Raw genomic sequence first — 17,608 nt, forward strand, 5'->3', positions numbered from 1 at the left:
CTTTCTCCTATCTTATGTGTGCAGAATTTTTCTTGGTTTTATATTTCGGTGTGATCTCTGCAAACTCATGTTCCCACCTCTGAAGCCCAGGTCTGAGTGCGTTTACTATGGCAGAGGATCTAGGGTTAACTTGAATTAAAGTTCAAACATTTATTGGGAATTCCCTGGCAGTCCAATGGTTAGGACTCGGCACTTTCGCTGTGAAGGGTCCAGGTTCTATCCCTGATCGGGGAAATTAAGATCCCACAAGCCACGCAGCCAAAAAAAAAAAGTCCAAACATTTACTGAGTACCTGCTATATAAAGTACTCTGTCTATTCATTCATTCAGCCAGTCAAGCTACATTTAGTGAGCATCTACAACATGCCAGGAACTGGAGATGGAACAGTAGATAAGAAAACATGACTTACAGAGTTGGGTGGGGAAATAGATATTAAACAAACAGTTACATATATATGCAATTACAATTTATATATAACTGAATAGTGCAGGTTAGATATATAATAGAGACCTTTTTTTTTTTTTTTTTTGGCTGTGCCACACAGCATGCGGGGATCTTGGTTCCCCAACCAGGGATCAAACCCATGCCCCCTGCAATGGAAGCGCAGAGTCTTAACCACTGGACTGCCAGGGAAATCCCAGAGAGAGACCTAATTTAAACTGGTGTGTTAAAGAAGGCCTCTCTAAGGGAGTGATGTATCAGCTGAGACTTGAAGGATTAGGAGGACTCGACCAGAGGGGGATTTCATGGGGAGGAAACAGGTCCTGATGCTGGGAAGTGCTTAGTGGGTTGGAAGAATAGAACACCAGTGGGTTCTGGGCCTGGTGAGCAAGGGAAAGTGGTGGCAAGAGAGAGGCTGAGGCCAGATGGGACAATGCCATGGTGTCAATAACGATGATGACAATAGCAGTTAACATTCATTCTGCACCAGGTATTGTGAGAAATGCTTTATATCAATTATTATCTCATCGAAAGCTGAGCACAGCTCTGTGTTGTGGGTACTGTTATTATCTCCCATTAATATGAGGAAACTAAGTGCCACAGAGGCCAAGCAACTTGCCTAAGATCACAAAGATAGCAAGGATTTTGAATTTCATCCAAATGTAATGGACTGTCGCTGCAGGGTCTAAGGTGGTCATGGTTAAGACCTGGTCCCTGCCCTCCTGAAACTCCCCAAACGGGAAAGTCAGACATAGCCACACGTTGAGTAAAAGCACACATCAGCGAGCAGGATTAGAAACCTGCAAAGTGCTTTAGACTTACAGGGAGAGAAATTCATTTTGACCAAAGTGATCTGGGAACACTTCTTGCTGAAGGTGAAATTGGTTGTGATTGTGGAATGGAGGTAGACCTGTGACAGGTAATTTTGTCAAGGATCGACAGACATTCTAAGTAGAGGGATAGCTTTAGGAAAGGTACTGAAATGGGATGGTCAAGGGAAGGAATGGTGGGTACTTTGCTGGATAGGAGAGAAGGAATCAGCAAAACTGCCCTCCATAGTCTTTCTAGATTGTAGAGAGTTTTGAATGACAAGCTGAGAAGTTTGTTTATTTTATTTTGGGGGGCCGCACTGTGCGGCTTGTGGGATCTTAGTTCCCAGACCAGGGATCAAACCCAGGCCCTCTGCAGTGAAAGCTTGGAGTCGTAACCACTAGACGGCCAGGAAATTCCCAAGCTGATTAGTTTAGACTTAATTTTATAGGGAGTGGGAAGCCACCAACTGTTTTTGAACAGAGAAGTGACCTAGTTAGATACTTTTTTTTAAAGTAAGATTGGTTTAGCATGGTGTATAGAACTAGAGAAGGGGGACCAAGTACGGGGCCGAGAAGCCCATGCTACTAGCAACTTAAAAAACCAAAACAAAAAGTTCCTATCTTATCATAAAATAAATTGTATAAGATTAAAGAATTAAATGTAAGCAAATAAAATTAGATGAAAATAAAATGAAATACTGTTCATCACCTTTCCAGAAGTATGTATGGAAAGGATAAACTTTTAAGATTTTAAATACCATAGAAGAAATCAGAAAGGAAAAGAGTGAATAATAAAAAAAGAAAAAAAAAACGAAAAGAGTGATCAATTTTGCTACATATAGACTGAATTTATAACTTTGGTATATGTGTGTGTAAATAAAAAAGTAGATCCTGACTCTACCCTTTACACCGGCCAAAAAAAAAAGCAGGCGTGCTGGGAAATATAGTTGCAACAAATATGATGAGTTACAATCTTTCTGTACAATTAATTAATGCAAAATAAGTTTAATAAAGAGTCTCCTCACTAGGTAAAAGGGTAAAGGACAATTTCAGAGGAGGAAGCACTAAGACTAAAACACATAAAAATATAGTAATTGAATGTATATTTAAATAATATGGCTCTTGGGCTTCCCTGGTGGCACAGTGGTTAAGAATCCGCCTGCCAATGCAGGGGATACAGGTTTGAGCCCTGGTCCGGGAAGATACCACAAGCCCATGTGCCACAACTACTGAGCCTGCACTCTAGAACCCACGAGCCACAACTACTGAAGCCTGTGCATCTAGAGCCTGTGCTCCGTAACAAGAGCAGCCACCACAATGAGAAGCCTAAGCACCTCAACAAAGAGTAGCCCCCGCTCACCACAACTAGAGAAAGCCCGCACAGCAACAAAGACCCAATGCAGCCAAAAATAAAATAAAATAAATTTTAAAATAATAATATAGCTCTTTTTTGTCTATTAAACAAAGATTTCTTTTAGTAAATTAAAAAAATATGTAACAGCTTTATTGAGATATAATTTACACACCATACAATTCACCCATTTAAAGTGTACAGTTCAATGGCTTTTAGTATATTCTTAAGTGTTGTGCAAACATCTCCAAAACCTATTTTAAAACATTTTCATCACTTCGAAAAGAAAACCCATACCCAACAGCAGTCATGCAGCATTTTCCCCCACTATCCCAGCCCCAGGCAACTACTAATCTACTTTATGTCTTTTTATTTTTTAATGTTTATTTATTTGTTTGTTTGTGCCGGGTCTTAGTTGAGGCTTGCAGGCTTCTTAGTTGTGGCATGCGAACTCTTAGTTGCGGCATGCATGTGGGATCTAGTTCCCTGACCGGGGATCAAACCCCTGCTCACTGCATTGGGAGTGCAGAGTTTTAACCACTGCACCACTACTTTATATCTTTATTAATTTGCCTATTCTAGACATGTCATATAAATGGATTCATACAATATATGGTCTTTTGTGCCTAGCTTCTGTCACTTAGCAGCATATTTTCAAGTTTCATCCGTGTCGCCCCATGTATCAGTATTTCATTTCTTTTTATTGCCAAGTATAATTTTCCATTGTATGAATATACTACATCTTATTTAGCCATTCATCAGTTGAGGGACATTTGGGTTGTTTCTACTTTCTGTCTGCTATGAATAATGCTGCTATGAACATTTGGGTACACATATTTGATTAGATACATATTTTGATTTCTCTTGGGTATATACCTTAATTGTACAAAAAGATTGTAATTCATCATATTTGCGCAAATGTATTTCCCAGCACACCTGCTTTTTTTTTTGGCGGGTGTAGGGGGTAGGGAGTCAGGATCTACCTTTTTATTTACACACACATATACCAAAGTTATAAATTTAGTCTATATGTAGTAAACTTGATCACTCTTCATTTTTTTTCTTTTTTTATTATTCACTCTTTCCTTTCTGATTTCTTCTATGGTATTTAAAATCTTACAAGTGGAATTGCTGGGTCATATGGTAACTCTATGTTTAACCTTTTGAGCAACTGCCAGACTGTTTTTCCAAAGTGACTGCACCACTTTACAGTCCCATGAGCAATATATGAAAGTTCTAATTTCTCTATATCCTCCCCAACACTTGTTATCATCTGGGTTTTTTTTTTTTTTTTTTTTTTTTATTTATTTATGGCTGTGTTGGGTCTTCGCTTCTGTGAGAGGGCTTTCTCTAGTTGCGGCAAGTGGGGGCCACTCCTCATCGCGGTGCTCGGGCCTCTCATTATCGCGGCCTCTCTTGTTGCGGAGCACAGGCTCCAGACGCGCAGGCTCAGTAATTGTGGCTCACGGGGCTAGCTGCTCCGCGGCATGTGGGATCTTCCCAGACCAGGGCACGAACCCACTGCATTGGCAGGTAGACTCTCAACCACTGCACCACCAGGGAAGCCCCATCTGGGTTTTTTTTATCATAGCGATCTTGGAGTGTGCAAAGTAGTATCTCATCATGGTTTTGATATACATTTCCCTGATGACTAATGACATTGAGCATCTTTTTTCTTTTAATTAATTAATTTTTATTTTTGGCTGCATTGGGTCTTCATTGCTGTGCGAGGGCTTTCTCTAGTTGCGGCGATCAGGAGCTACTCTTCGTTGCGGCGCACGGGCTTCTCATTGTGGTGGCTTCTCTTGTTGTGGAGCATGGGCTCTAGGCATGCAGGCTCAGTAGTTGTGGCTCACAGGCTCTAGAGTGCAGGCTCAGTAGTTGTGGCACACGGACTTAGCTGCTCCACGGCATGTGGGATCTTCCTGGACCAGAGCTTGAACCCATGTCCCCTACATTGGCAGGTGGATTCTTAACCACTGTGCCACCAGGGAAGTCCCTACTGAGCATCTTTTATTAGCCATTTGTATACCTTCTTTGGAAAAATGTCTCTTTAGATCCTTTGCCCATTTTTTAATTGTCTTTTTATTGTTTTTTTTTTTTGAGGTATAGTTAATATACAATGTTGTGCTTCAAGTGTACAGCAAAGTGATTCAATTATATATTTTTTCTTTTTCATATTTTTTGTGTTTTAAGAGTTATTTATACATTGTAGATGCAAGTCTTTTATCAGATGTATGGTTTGCAAATGTTTTCTCCCATTCTGTGGGTTGTCTTTTTGCTTTTATGAGAGTGTCTTTTGAAGCACAAAAGTTTTAAACTTTGATGAAGTCCAAATTATCTATTTTTTCTTTTGTTGCTTATGCTTTTGGTGCGCTTGGTAAACTATGCTTTGAAGTGTAACATACAGAAAAGTACACATATCATAAAAATACAACTTGACAACTTTTCTCCAACTGAACACACAAACTGAACCAGCACTGAGATCAAGAAGTAGAACATTACCGGCACCCTGAAGTCTTCCTCATGACCCTTCACAATCATTTTTCCCCTGCAAGGGTAAGCACAGTCCTAATTTTTAACACCATGATTGATTTTGCCTGGTTTTTGAATTATGTAAATAAAATCATACTAAAGAGGCAAAAATTTTCAATGATCCTACTCAATGCTGAAAAGGATGTGAAAAGACTAGAATCTCATACACTTTAAGTAAACTAATCTCTCAGGAAAGCAACTTGTATTAATGTGCACAATATTTGACCCACTAATTTCATTTCTGAGAATCACAGCATTACTTATAATATAGAAAATTTGGAAACTCCTGAAAGTGATGGATAGGAGAATGGCTTGGTTGACTATGGGACATTCTAAGAATGGAATGCTATACAGCCATCAAAATGATATTTACCAAGAGGTTGAAAGAATGTGAAAAATACACTTACGATCAATGTTAACTGAAAAAGTAGGATGATAAATTATCATACAAAATGTCTGCAATTATGTAAAGGGTCTATGCCTGGGGAAAAAGTATCAATACATGGGAAGAAAGTACAATGGTGGGAATAAGATGATTGGATTCTGGGTGGATTTTTCTTCTCTTTGCCATTTTTCAAACTTCCTTTAATGTACTTACACTACCTTTATAACAACCAATACTAACCATAAGAGAGACAAAATCCTGGTGGGAGGTAATAAAGACCTGAATTAGGGTGTTTGTGGTGGGACTGGGGAGAGAAGCAGGAGTATAGATACAATTTGGCAGTTTATTGAATATGGGGAGTGAGTAGGTGGGAAGGATGGAAGGCAATGTTAAGGTTTGGAGGAACTGGGAGGACACTGGTGCCATGAACTAAAATAGGGACCCCTGAAGTAATCACCGCACAGTGGTCCAGAGCACGGGCTCTTGCTAGAGACACCCCTTTTTTGAATCCTGGCCCAACCACTTATAGGTGGGTAACACTGAACAAGTTATTTAATCTCCTTGAGCTTGTTTCCTCATCTCTAAAATGGGGATAATAATAGCACCTGTCTTAGAGGACTGTTAGGAGGATGAAATGATACAGAGAGTTTAGAGAATCCCTGGCACAGAGTAAGCTTTCAGTAAAGAGTAGCTATTGTGATATGCCAAGAGGCCCTGGGAGGTTGGCGGTTGGGGGGGGGGCGGCTAAGACGTCTCACTCCCCAGCCACCTGTTAGACCAGAAACAGTCCTTCCGTCTCCCCTTTCCCAGCCTGCTCACTGCCAGGAGGTCACCCCAGGAGATGCTTCAAAGCCCACCAGGGTGGGAGTGGCCGGGACTGTGAAGTAGGATGTGTGGGAGGACTGGTTTGGAGGATTGGGAGGACTGGTTTGGAGGATTGGGAGGACCAGTTTGGAGGAACGGGAGGGTTAAGAGCTAGGAAACTGCAAATTAAGTAGGCCAGTCTAGCAGCAAAGCAGAGAGGCTCTGGAGTACCCCACTGGAGCCCTCCTGTCCCATATCAGTATATCATGATGCTTTCTGGATAGTATAAGGAGGGACATGCGAGAGGCTGTCTCCCTTTGTCCAGGAGGTGCTGGCTAATTGGGTCCCTTCTGTCTCACCACTCTGCCTCTACTCCCACTTAGACCTAGACTTGTGAGAGCAAGGTCTCTTGGTCTCTAAAAAACAAGGACAGCCAGTGGGACATCTTCAGGAAGATAAGGCGAGCTCCATGTGCAAGTTTGTCCTCCAGAGGCCACCCTGCCACCACCCCTCCCTGCCCTGCACACGTGGGAGGTAAGACATGTGAGTAGCTTCCTGGATGTCTGGCTGAAGCCTAAGACCACATTCCCTCCAGGCCCCCTCCCAGGTCTTGAAATATGAGGCTGGCTGCATAACTGTACCTGATGCTTCCCTTCATCTTCGGTCTGGTGCTCTTTCTGTCTGGCTTCAGCCTGTAAGGCTGCCTGTGTGAGTTCTGCAGGGGTTATTCATTTTATCACTCCAGTTCTCAGCACCACCTATCTGCCTGCTTCCCGCTGGGTGTGACCACGCTCCTCTTGTTTGTTGCCCTTCCCCTACCCAGTGCCCACCCCCTCATGTCTGAAAGCTAGTCACTCAGGCCAGGAGCCACCTCTGGTCTCCTCAGGAAGATCCTATCCTAACCTGTAACCCCTCCCCACCTTATGCAACTTGCTCCCCACTCTGACTTACTGGGCCCTATCTCTCCAAGAACCATCCCCTTTCATTACCCAGAACTCCCCAAACCCAACCCCTGCCTGTACCCTCTCATCTGCTTCTGACCCCTCTTCCATTTTTCTCTCTCCTCCCTGACCCCTCACCTCCATCCATCTTCTCCTAATTTCTACACCCCCACCTGTCCTCTACTGACTCTCAACCTTTCTACACATTCTGACCTGTTCTTGAGTTCTTTCCCACTCTCCCTCCTGCCTTATCTCCCCAGGAGCTGGAACATCTGCAGCTTCATAAGCAATAAGCAGCTGTATGAGGCCATTTCCTACAGCAGCCACTCCGTTGGAAATAACATGTACAACCTTCACTCTTTCCTTAAGTTCATCCTTCAGGCACAGAGGGGACTTAATCCTCCCTCCACCCCTGGGAATTTCTCTCTGAGTCCTGGACTCAGATCCTACCCCCACTCCAGAATCCCAGCCTCCCAGAGAGCCTGAGCCACACCCATGGGAGTGTCAGATTCCAGGCCTCACAGTCACAGATGTGAGACATCAGTCCACCCAATCTCATTTCTCTGTCCCTTCTCCCTAGGATTTCTGGGCAGGAAACCCCCTTCCCCTCAAATTTTAACTTACTCCTAGTATCCTGACCCTGCTCCCTCTACCTCCCAGGACATGGATGTAAACACTATCTATGGATAGGAGACCATCAGAAAAATCCAGTCCAACCTGCTGGGTGAGGTGGAAGCAGCCTGCAGTGGGACTAGGAGGGACTGGGAACTCTGGTGGCTCATTATCATCCTGTCTTCCCAGGATTTCAGGCCCTTGCTGGGGATCAACATGTGGATTGCCCTCCGTGGGTATCTCCATTATGTTTTTTTCAACACCACCAAGCAATTCTCCAGTACCAGCTGGGTGTCCTACAATTCAACTCAATTCTGACACTATCTACCTGGAGAATAGCATCAGATCCTATGGGTTAAGGGCTTGGTCCCACAAGACTGCCCCCTACTTCAGATGCCAATCGTAAGTCCAGGTTGTTACCTGTGCTTCTGACCTACTGGCTAATTAATTGGTCGTTCCCATGCCACCCCTCTCTGGTTTGATTAATTTGCTAGAGCAGCTCAGGGAACTTAGGAAACCAGTTTACTTACTAGATTACCAGTTTATTACAAAGGGTATTTAAAGGATATGAATGAACAGCCAGGTGAAGAGATACATAGGTAGAGGTCCAGGAGGGTCCTGAACGCAGGAACTTCTCTCCCTGGGGAGTTTGGAGTACACCACCTTCTGCCCTGTGGATTCATTCTGGTTCACCAACCTGGAAGCTCTCTGAATCCAGTCCTTTGGGGTTTTATGGAGACCTCATTGCATAGACATGATTGATTAAATCATTGACTATTGGTGATGGATTCAACCTTCAGTCCCTCTCCCTTCCCTGGAGGTCAGGTGGTAGAACAGAAAGTTCCAGCCCTCTGATCACTAGGTTGGTTCCCCTGGCAACCAGCCCCAACCTTAGGTACTTTCCAAAAGTCACTTCATTAACATAAACTCTGGTGTAGTTGAACGGGTTTATTTGTTATGAATATCAAGACATGTTTCTCAAGACACATTTATCAATTATGAAGCTCCAAGGGTTTTAGGAGCTCTGTGCCAGAAATGGAGATGAAGACTAACTACATATTTCTTATTATAAATCACAATATCACAGCATCAAAAGCCCATGCTGGAATCCTTTTCTGAGCAGATTGAGAGTGAGAGGGATGGGTTGGGGGGTGCTCTGTGGGCGGGCAGCCCAGCCCAGGCTCAGGTAGAAGCAGGCCCACAGTGACAGCAGTCAAGACCTCCTAGGCGGATGAACAAATGCTTGGGAGGAAGGCACAACTATTAGGCTTGAATCTTGCTTCCACCTCTATGGAGCCTCACCATAGACACGTTTAACTTAGGACCCGGTACAGCCGTCTGCACTCAGCAAAGAGCAACTCCATTTTAAACAACTGGCAGGGTGAGAAGGGAGACGGCATCTCAGTTACACTAAGTGTGAGTTCAATGATTCAAGCATTTTTCATGCAACATGGACCCTAAAAGCAAGCCAGCTGCCAAATCTGGTGCTCAACCACTGAAACAACAATTGGTTCCCAACTGGCTGAGCTGGACTTATTGAGAGGTCAGCTCTACCTTATTTTATGGATGATTTAAGGAGTTATCATGTTTTGACTATATGATTCAATTCTTGACCTACGTGTTTACTTTAAAATCTAATCTCTTTGTATGATATAATTCTGTTGTACTTACTTTGTGACCCTTTCTCCGTCATTTATCCTCTGATCCTCAGTTTCCTCCTGTGGAAAACAGAGTTAGAGAAACTGATCTTAAGAAATTCCTAAGGTTCCTAACTACTAGTGCCCTCCAAATGACATGTATAGAATATACAAGTAAGTTCTTCCACAGTCATTCTCTCTGTTAATCCTCAAAACTGTTCTATGATGTAGATACTATTCCTTTTCCTCTTTTATGGCTGAGGAAATTGAGGCTCAAAGAGGTTAAGAAAGTTATTCAAGGTTACACAGACAATAGGTGGTAAAGGCAGGATTAAATCCTTGTGAGTTCTTATCCAGTGTGTCTCCAGGTACCCTTCTAACACTTGGGAGGAATGCCCCAGATCGATGGGCAGGCAGGCCCTCTTGAAGAGTTGGGGCTAATTAAAATAGAAGGATGTTTTATTTTTACATGTACCTCCTTTGCTTTATAAGTTTCAGTGTTCTTGGTCCTTTGTTCATATGCCTGTCTTTCCTAAGTACTAAGTTAAACTCCCGCTGCTGGGGTAGTCCACTCATGCCTGGGAGTCCTATCCTTGAGCTGAGAGGGGTTCCCCAGGTCCACACGGGAAGGGGAAGGGTGCTGGCCTAAAGCCTGTAGGCCTGTCTCCTTTCTAGTCCCACCTCTCTCACCTGCTAGCCAAGGATCCAGCTTGCCTGTTTGCAGCTTAGTTTTCTCTGTAATATGGGCATCATAACTGCTGCTCTGTGGGCTTCAGAGGGTAGGAGGATCAGATGAAGTAGGTGACAGGGAGTTACTTTTTTTTCTTTAAGTTTTGGCTGCACGCGGGCTTTCTCTAGTTGCGGCGAGCAAGGGCTACTCTTCGTTGTGGTGCGTGGGCCTCTCATTGAGGTGGCTTCTCTTGTTGCGGAGAACGGGCTCTAGGCACGCGGGCTTCAGTAGTTGCGGCGTATGGGCCCAGTAGTTCTGGCTCTCAGGCTCTAGAGCACAGGCTCAGTAGTTGTGGTGCAACGGCTTAGTTGCTCCGCGGCATGTGGGATCTTCCCGGACCAGGGATCGAACCTGTGTCCCCTGCATTGGCAGGCGTATTCTTAACCACTGCGCCACCAGGGAAGTCCAGGGAGGTAATTTGAGGTGTGAAATGCTCTTGCAGTGTGTGTGTGTGTGTGTGTGTGTGTGTTGGGGAGGGGTCGAAGTTATCCAAGGAGTCCCCAGGATTGTAGCCCCAGCGTGGCCTGGCAGAGCAGTTTCTCCCCAGGCTGAGGTCAAAGCCAGGTCCTCTTCCCACTATCAACACCAGAGCCTGGGTCCTGTTTGTTGTTCTTGGCTCCTCTCCTAGCAACCAAAGCAGCGCTGAAGAAGGTATTGCCAAGCAATGGGGACCTTGCCTCTCAACTCTCTAGGAAGAGGGGTCAGAGCTCCAGACCCTGGCAGCAGCCTTATAGCACCCTGGGCAAGTGCAGGGAGCTCTACCAGCAAGTGTAAGTTCATGGCCTAAGGCTCAACCTCAGCCTTAGCTTGGTGAGGGGCCCTCCCGAGACCTTCAGCTCTTTACTGCTATCCTGAGTTTGACCCAGGAAAGATAGCCTCCACCCAAGATATATACCCCGTCCTTAGGGAGACCTGATGAGGGAGACCCAACCTCATTTTGGGGTGTGTATTAGCTTTCTAGGGCTGCAGTAACAAATTATCACAAACTTGATGGCTTTAAACAGCAGAAATTTATTCTCTCACAGTTCTGGAGGTCAGAAGTTCAAAACTAAGGTGCCCACAAGGCTGGTTTGTTCTGGAGGCTCTGAGGAGAATCCATCCCATGCCTCTTTCCTAGCTTCTGGGCGCTGGCAGCAATCCTTGGCATTCCTTGGCTTGTAGACCCATCACTCCAATCTCTGCTCTGTCTTCACATGACCTTCTCCTTCTGTGTCTCTGTGTTGTCTCCTTTTCTGTCTTATAAGGATACTCATTCTTGGATTTAGGACCCACCCTAATCCAGGATGACCTCTTTTTGAGATCCTTACCTTAATTAACTCTTCAAGGATGCTGATTCAAAATCAGGTCATATTCTGAGGTTCTGGGTGGACATATCATTTGGGGGCCATGATTCAACCCACTACATGTGCCTCCAATTGGATGGAGGAAACCTAAGCCCACTCTTGGGGAGTCATTGACTCTGAGAGGAGAAATCTGTCCCTACTTAAAGAAGCCCCTCTTTTTTTTTTTTTGGCCACTGACCAGGGATCGAACCTGCACCCTCAGCAGTGAAAGCACAGAGTCCTAACCACTGGACCGCCAGTGAACTCCCAAAGAAGCCCCTTTATGATGGAGAATTTGATTCCCAGCCTAGTCCCCAAGAGCCTTTAAATTGAGACAGGCACACAAATGTTGGTGGCAGGGAAGGGTCAGCATTGGCAGAATCCAGACCACTGTTCTCTATAGAACAATGGGAGGGTGTTGTGTCTATCGTGTGAGGATTTGGAAAGGGACCGAGGGGAAGTTTCCGCCTCCACGAGGCCAGTGAGGCAAGCCAGGCACATGACCTTAGTCTTTGCCCTCCCCCTTTTTCTTTCTCCAGCTCCCAGATGTTAATGTGCTGATATCAGTGTTAAATACTTTTTTGAAAATGAACCCCTATATGATCATCAACAAAGTAGGACTGTTCCCAAGGGTGGTCTTAATATGCTGGAGAAGGCATCAGGGTTAAGCTCCCATAAGGGTCTTTTTGCCAAACCAAGCTAGCTCCCTGAGCCCTGTTTCTTCCTTACTTGCCAGGACCTAGCCATTCAGCTAGGTTCTTTTCTTTCCCACTCTGGGGATTCTCTTCCTGAACTGGGAGCTGTAGAAGCCTTGCAGCTGGTACTACCTCATGCCTCCTTTCTTTTTCCTACAAACTGCAAGAGCCTCAGGCTGCTTCCTACCCATTCAATCTCTGGGGATCCTCACGCCTCTAGACTGGATGCTGAGTGGGGCACCAGCTCTCCTCACACCTCTTTGCCCCCCCGTTAAGATCTCCCTAAAGACAATTGCATGGTACCTTTTCCTTTCAAAGCTTTTACAGTTGGTCACTATGTGGAAAGGGGCCTGAAATCTGAGGAAGGTTTGAAAATTTCAAAAACCTGGGAAACTTCTGCCAACCCTGGTCCATGGAATGAAAGGGCAGCCAGCCTCTCCTCTTAGATCTGGCCTGAAGACACCAACCAGGACAACCATTCATGTTCCCCTTTACCTCTGTATGGCTACATTTGAGCACCTCCCAGTTGGTTTTTCTCACCTCTGTGTTTCCTCAGCCTCATGCAGGAATAGCCCCTTTATGGAATGATATTTTAGGAGAGTCACCAAAGAAGTCCCAGTAGGGCCAACTCCTAATCCCCCCTTTCCTAGAATTAGTTGCATGGATTTGGGGTTAGAGAAAGTTGGAACACCAGTAGGGGACCCACAGTCTCTCCATGGTATTCCAGAAAGAGTGGATAAGAGGGCACAGACATTGTGGCACATACGGGGTGGGTACCCCCCAGCTCCAGATCCTTCTTTTGTACTACCACTCCATTTCCACCACCCCACCCAGATGTGAATACCCAGGTGGAGGATACTGGGATATCAACAGAGTTTATAATACAGAAGAGTTGTTGAATTCAACCTTTTAAGAATTTCAGTGTATTGATGGACTCTGGGTTTGTCCACTGAGTGGTCAATACACATAAGCCAGTGGGTTTGTCCACTGAGTGGTCAATACACATAAGCTCAGAATCCATTACTTTGAGAGATGGATGTGAGAGATGTGAGGAATGAAAAGAGATGACCAGAGCTTGACAGGATGGTGATGGGGAATTGAAGCTGGGCACAGAGGTGGGAGAGGCAGGGCAGACTTGACGGACTGACAACTGCTCCCTCTTTTTTTTTTTTTTTTTTTTTGGCTGAGCTTTATGGTCTTATTAACACAAACAAAATGTGTGCATGAGCTGTCTATTCATTTTCTTCACTGCACAGCCTGGCATTGGGATTGATGACTCTGATGGCCAGCTGGGCTGCTCTTTCCACAATGGCTTTGTGGTTCTTGGAGGAGACGTTGTGAGCAATCTCATCATAGTAAGATTTGTTGCACATCAGCAGCACTTCAAGCTCCTTGACCTTGTGGACCAGGAACTTCCCAAAGCTGCTGGGCAGCATGTGCCTTGTTTTCTTGTTGTCCCCATAACCTATGTTGGGCATCAAGATCTGGCCCTTGAATCTCCTGTGCACTCTATTGTCAATGCCTCTGGGTTTCTGCCAGTTCTGCTTAATTTTGACATATCAGTCTGACCGGTGCCAGATGAACTTCTTGGTCCTCTTTCTGATAATCTTGGGCTTTGTGAGGGGTCTGAGGGTGGCCATGATGCCTAGTAGGAGATGGCTGCCACCTCCAAAGGCAGTGCCGAGGAGAAGAACTCCCTCTGTTTTCTTGATGGCTTCTCAGCCGTTCCCACATACATGACCCCTTGGAACTCTGCTTCCAAAAAACTATTCATAGGGGAAGAAATGGGTTAACCACAGATTCTCCTCCTGGCTTTCCCTCATGCCAAGCAAAGGAGCCCTCTTTGAGTTAAGGGTCTGACTGATGTAATTAAGGGGATGATGGACAAGGCTAACACAATTGACACAGAATCAAGAGCCTACTCCCAGGTCCAGTTAAGCTTGTCATTAAAACAAAAAACACACCTCTTCAGGGTCTCAGTAGTGAGATCTGGGACCAGCTGGGAAGGTGCTGCTTTCTACAGGGAGAAACTATATCTTTTATTGGAGAAACTACAAAGGTTTAGGAAATCCAACCAGTGTTCCCCACTCTGTTTTTCTGACTCTTCTTCTCTGGTTTGATCCCTCTTGGCCATCCACTTCCAAACTTTCTACTCTGGAGCCATTCCATTCCTCTCTTTTGAAGCAGCCATTCCCTTATACCCCATAAAGCCCACCTTATGTTCTTTTCTTCCCCAACATTTACAGGGGAGGCCTACTCGCTGGGGAACTCACTAGGGCCTGACCAGTTGGTGGAGGGAGGAAGTGGGTCACTGATGTGTCCATCCTCCCTCTCCTAGGCTTCCCATGAATCACCTCTTGCCCATACTGACCCTCCACTATCCCCAAAGGGCTATGAGAACAATGAACCAATCTAGTCAGTGATGAGCAGTCACTTGGTTTCCCCTCTGGATAACTCTCCAGTGATATCCAGGTCAGTGTCCCCTCTGCCTTGGCCCAGGACACTGACCTGGCTATGCTTGGGTCCCCTCTGCCTCTATACCTCCAATCAGCCTTCCCTTTCCTTCCCCCACTGTAGCCTTCCCACGTCCAGCATCAGGGCTCTGTGGGAAGGGCTCTATGCTGGGGAAGGCTCTATGCTGGGGAGGCTCTGCCCCCCAGTTCTGAGGCTCTAGGCTTCTCCTAGAGCCTGTGTGGGGTGGCTTAGGGTGGGACAATGCCCACTTCTCCCTGGTACAAAACAAAAATAATAGAGACCTTGAGAAGACTGCATGTCACCCTGGAATCTGAGTGGCTGCCAAAGCCTGAGGACTTGACACCTATGAAAGACCTGGACAGTCTGCCCCTCCAGAACCTTCAGCTCAGCGAGGCCCAAATGAGGTAGACTGACCTCATTCTTGGTGCAGGCCACCCCCCCACTCCCCTTTCCTCAGCTCTTCACAGCTCCTTCCTTTTTCCTTCATTTCTCAGATAATGGAAAGCTCTGGGAGACCAAATCTAGACGAGCTGTCCCACTGGCTCTACGTTCTGGCTATAATTCTGGTGAGAGGCCCCAAGGGACCTCTCTGTCCTCCAACCTCCAGCAATCACACCTGAGAGCGTCCTCTGCTCTCCAGAGTGAGAGCATTTCCCTGCCTCCCCCAGGTCCCTCTTCCCGTTCCCATCTGTCTGTCTCCTCTCTCTTCTCCTGGTCCAACCTCATCCTTTTACTCATCTCTCTGCCTCTGTCTTTCCTCACCTTTGTTCTTGCTCCTGTGTAGCGACCTTTGGAGCCAGGCCCGGGCTCTCCCTCTGGGAACTAGAGGAGAAACCACTCCAAGGCTTCTACCTACAACTGGTGAGTGACCCTGGTCACTCAGCCCTGACCTCACAGCCTGATTCAGCCTCCCTCCCCACCTGAATTTTTGTTTACCGGCAGAAATGCGGACGCATGCAGTAATAGTGTAAGCAGTTTACAGTTCACACAGTCCATTAGCCTTGAAATTGTGATTCTCAAAAAGTTTTATATTTAGGAAGATTCACCTTCATTTCACATTTTGTACATAAAGTGAGACTATTGATTTTGAATAAAGCCCAGCATCTTATTCCTATATTTCAAATTCATGTAAAATATGACCTCACTGTGCCTCCCCAGAAATCTCTGCTGTGCCCTCAACTTCCTTCTCAGTTGGCTCAAATTATCCAGATCAGTCTGGTAGCTAGGGCAGAGTTCCAACCCTGGAGAGGAAGCATCCTGGCAGCTCAGGTCCCTCTTTCTTCTGGGTGATACTGTCCTAGTACAAGACCAGGGTCACTTTGCCTCCCCTTGATTTGCTCCCTGAGTTCTACCCTGACCTCCTCCTCTCCTGCCCTCAAAGAACCTTAATTTACCACCTTCAAAGGCTTCTTCAGTCTTAGTCAAGAAATGGGCAAGTGTGTGCTTGTTTAAGGGTAATGGTGGAGCTGGCGGTGATAACAGTAACCACCAGGGGGCGCCTGTGCCTAAGAAGAGATTGAGTGGGGCCCTGGGGAGCCACTCTGAGGATTTTTCTTCCTTTCTTCCAGGGCAGTAAGGGTGCCAGGCATTCCAGCCTGAGGGGGCTCCCTCTGGAGCTGGGGGGTCTAGAGCTGCCCCCTCCCCACTCTCCAACTTCCTCTCTTTCCCTGACCACCAAGGGGAAGTGTGAACCAAGTTCTGGTACATTTGTACAGTGTGGAACACTTCCTTAGGACAAGTTCCCTTGATGGCTGGGTCAGGGTATGGGGGGAAAGCAGAGTGGTTTGGATACAGCCCACTCTGGCCACCAATTTCCTACAGGAGAAAGGGGTGGGCTTTGATCTCTGGCCTTTGCGGGTTGGAGAAGACTTGGGTTGCTGTAGTCTTTTTTTTTTTTTTTTTAATTATTTTTGTCTGTGTTGGGTCTTCGTTGCTGTATGCGGGCTTTCTCTAGTTGCGGGGAGTGGGGGCGACTTTTTTTTTTTTTTTTTTTTTTTTGCGGTACGCGGGCCTCTCACTGCTGTGGCGTCTCCTGCTGCCGCGGAGCACAGGCTCTGGACGCGCAGGCTCAGCGGCCACGGCTCACGGGCCCAGCCGCTCCGCGGCATGTGGGATCTTCCCGGACCGGGGCACGAACCCGTGTCCCCTGCATCGGCAGGCGGACTCTCAACCACTGCGCCACCAGGGAAGCCCGGGGCTACTTTTCTTTGAGGTGTGCGGGCTTCTCTTTGCGGTGGCTTCTCTCGTTGCGGAGCACAGGCTTTAGGCGCGCGGGCTCAGTAGTTATGGCTCGCGGGCTTAGTTGCTCCGCGGCATGTGGGATCTTCCTGGACCAGGGCTCGAACCCATGTCCCCTGCATTGGCAGGAGGATTCTTAACTACTGCACCATCAGGGAAGTCCCGGGTTGCTGTAGTCTTGTGTTCCAGTCATTGGGTGGCATGGAAACTGTGGTCTGTGTCTAAACAGTGAATCTCCTGGTAAGGGAAGGGAATATGGGTGGCAGTAGGGAGATGAAAAAAGGAGGATTGGGCTCCATGGCCATATAGGCAGGTAGAGGAGCCTCAGGATTTGCTTCCTCTCCTTTGCCCAGACTGCATTCTGGTCTTGTGTTGCTTAGCTTCACTTTCAAGCTTTCTAGAGACTACTGCCAAGTGAACTTGAGAGTAGTATGCTCCAAAGATGAGGCATACCTGTGGAAATGAACCTACCCAAGGACCTCAGGCCTTCCTGCCACCTCCTGCCCAGGGACTTTGGACCTGGGATCTTGTCCACTGCTCAAAACCTTCAGCCCCAGAACTTCCCCCTTTACCCAGGCACCCAAGATCAAGGAACTCAGAGCTCCTAGATCTCCCATATCCCCAGGTCCC

The 17,608-nt window shown here is 46.3% G+C and overlaps 1 pseudogene; it reads right to left on the reverse strand.

The window, feature by feature from the left end:
* Positions 1-13,497: 13,497 nt before the first annotated feature.
* Positions 13,498-13,947, reverse strand: LOC132494646 (large ribosomal subunit protein eL32-like; annotated as a pseudogene).
* Positions 13,948-17,608: the final 3,661 nt, after the last annotated feature.

This window comes from Mesoplodon densirostris, chromosome 1 (assembly GCF_025265405.1).
Source record: "Mesoplodon densirostris isolate mMesDen1 chromosome 1, mMesDen1 primary haplotype, whole genome shotgun sequence".
In the NCBI taxonomy this organism is placed as follows: domain Eukaryota; kingdom Metazoa; phylum Chordata; class Mammalia; order Artiodactyla; family Ziphiidae; genus Mesoplodon; species Mesoplodon densirostris.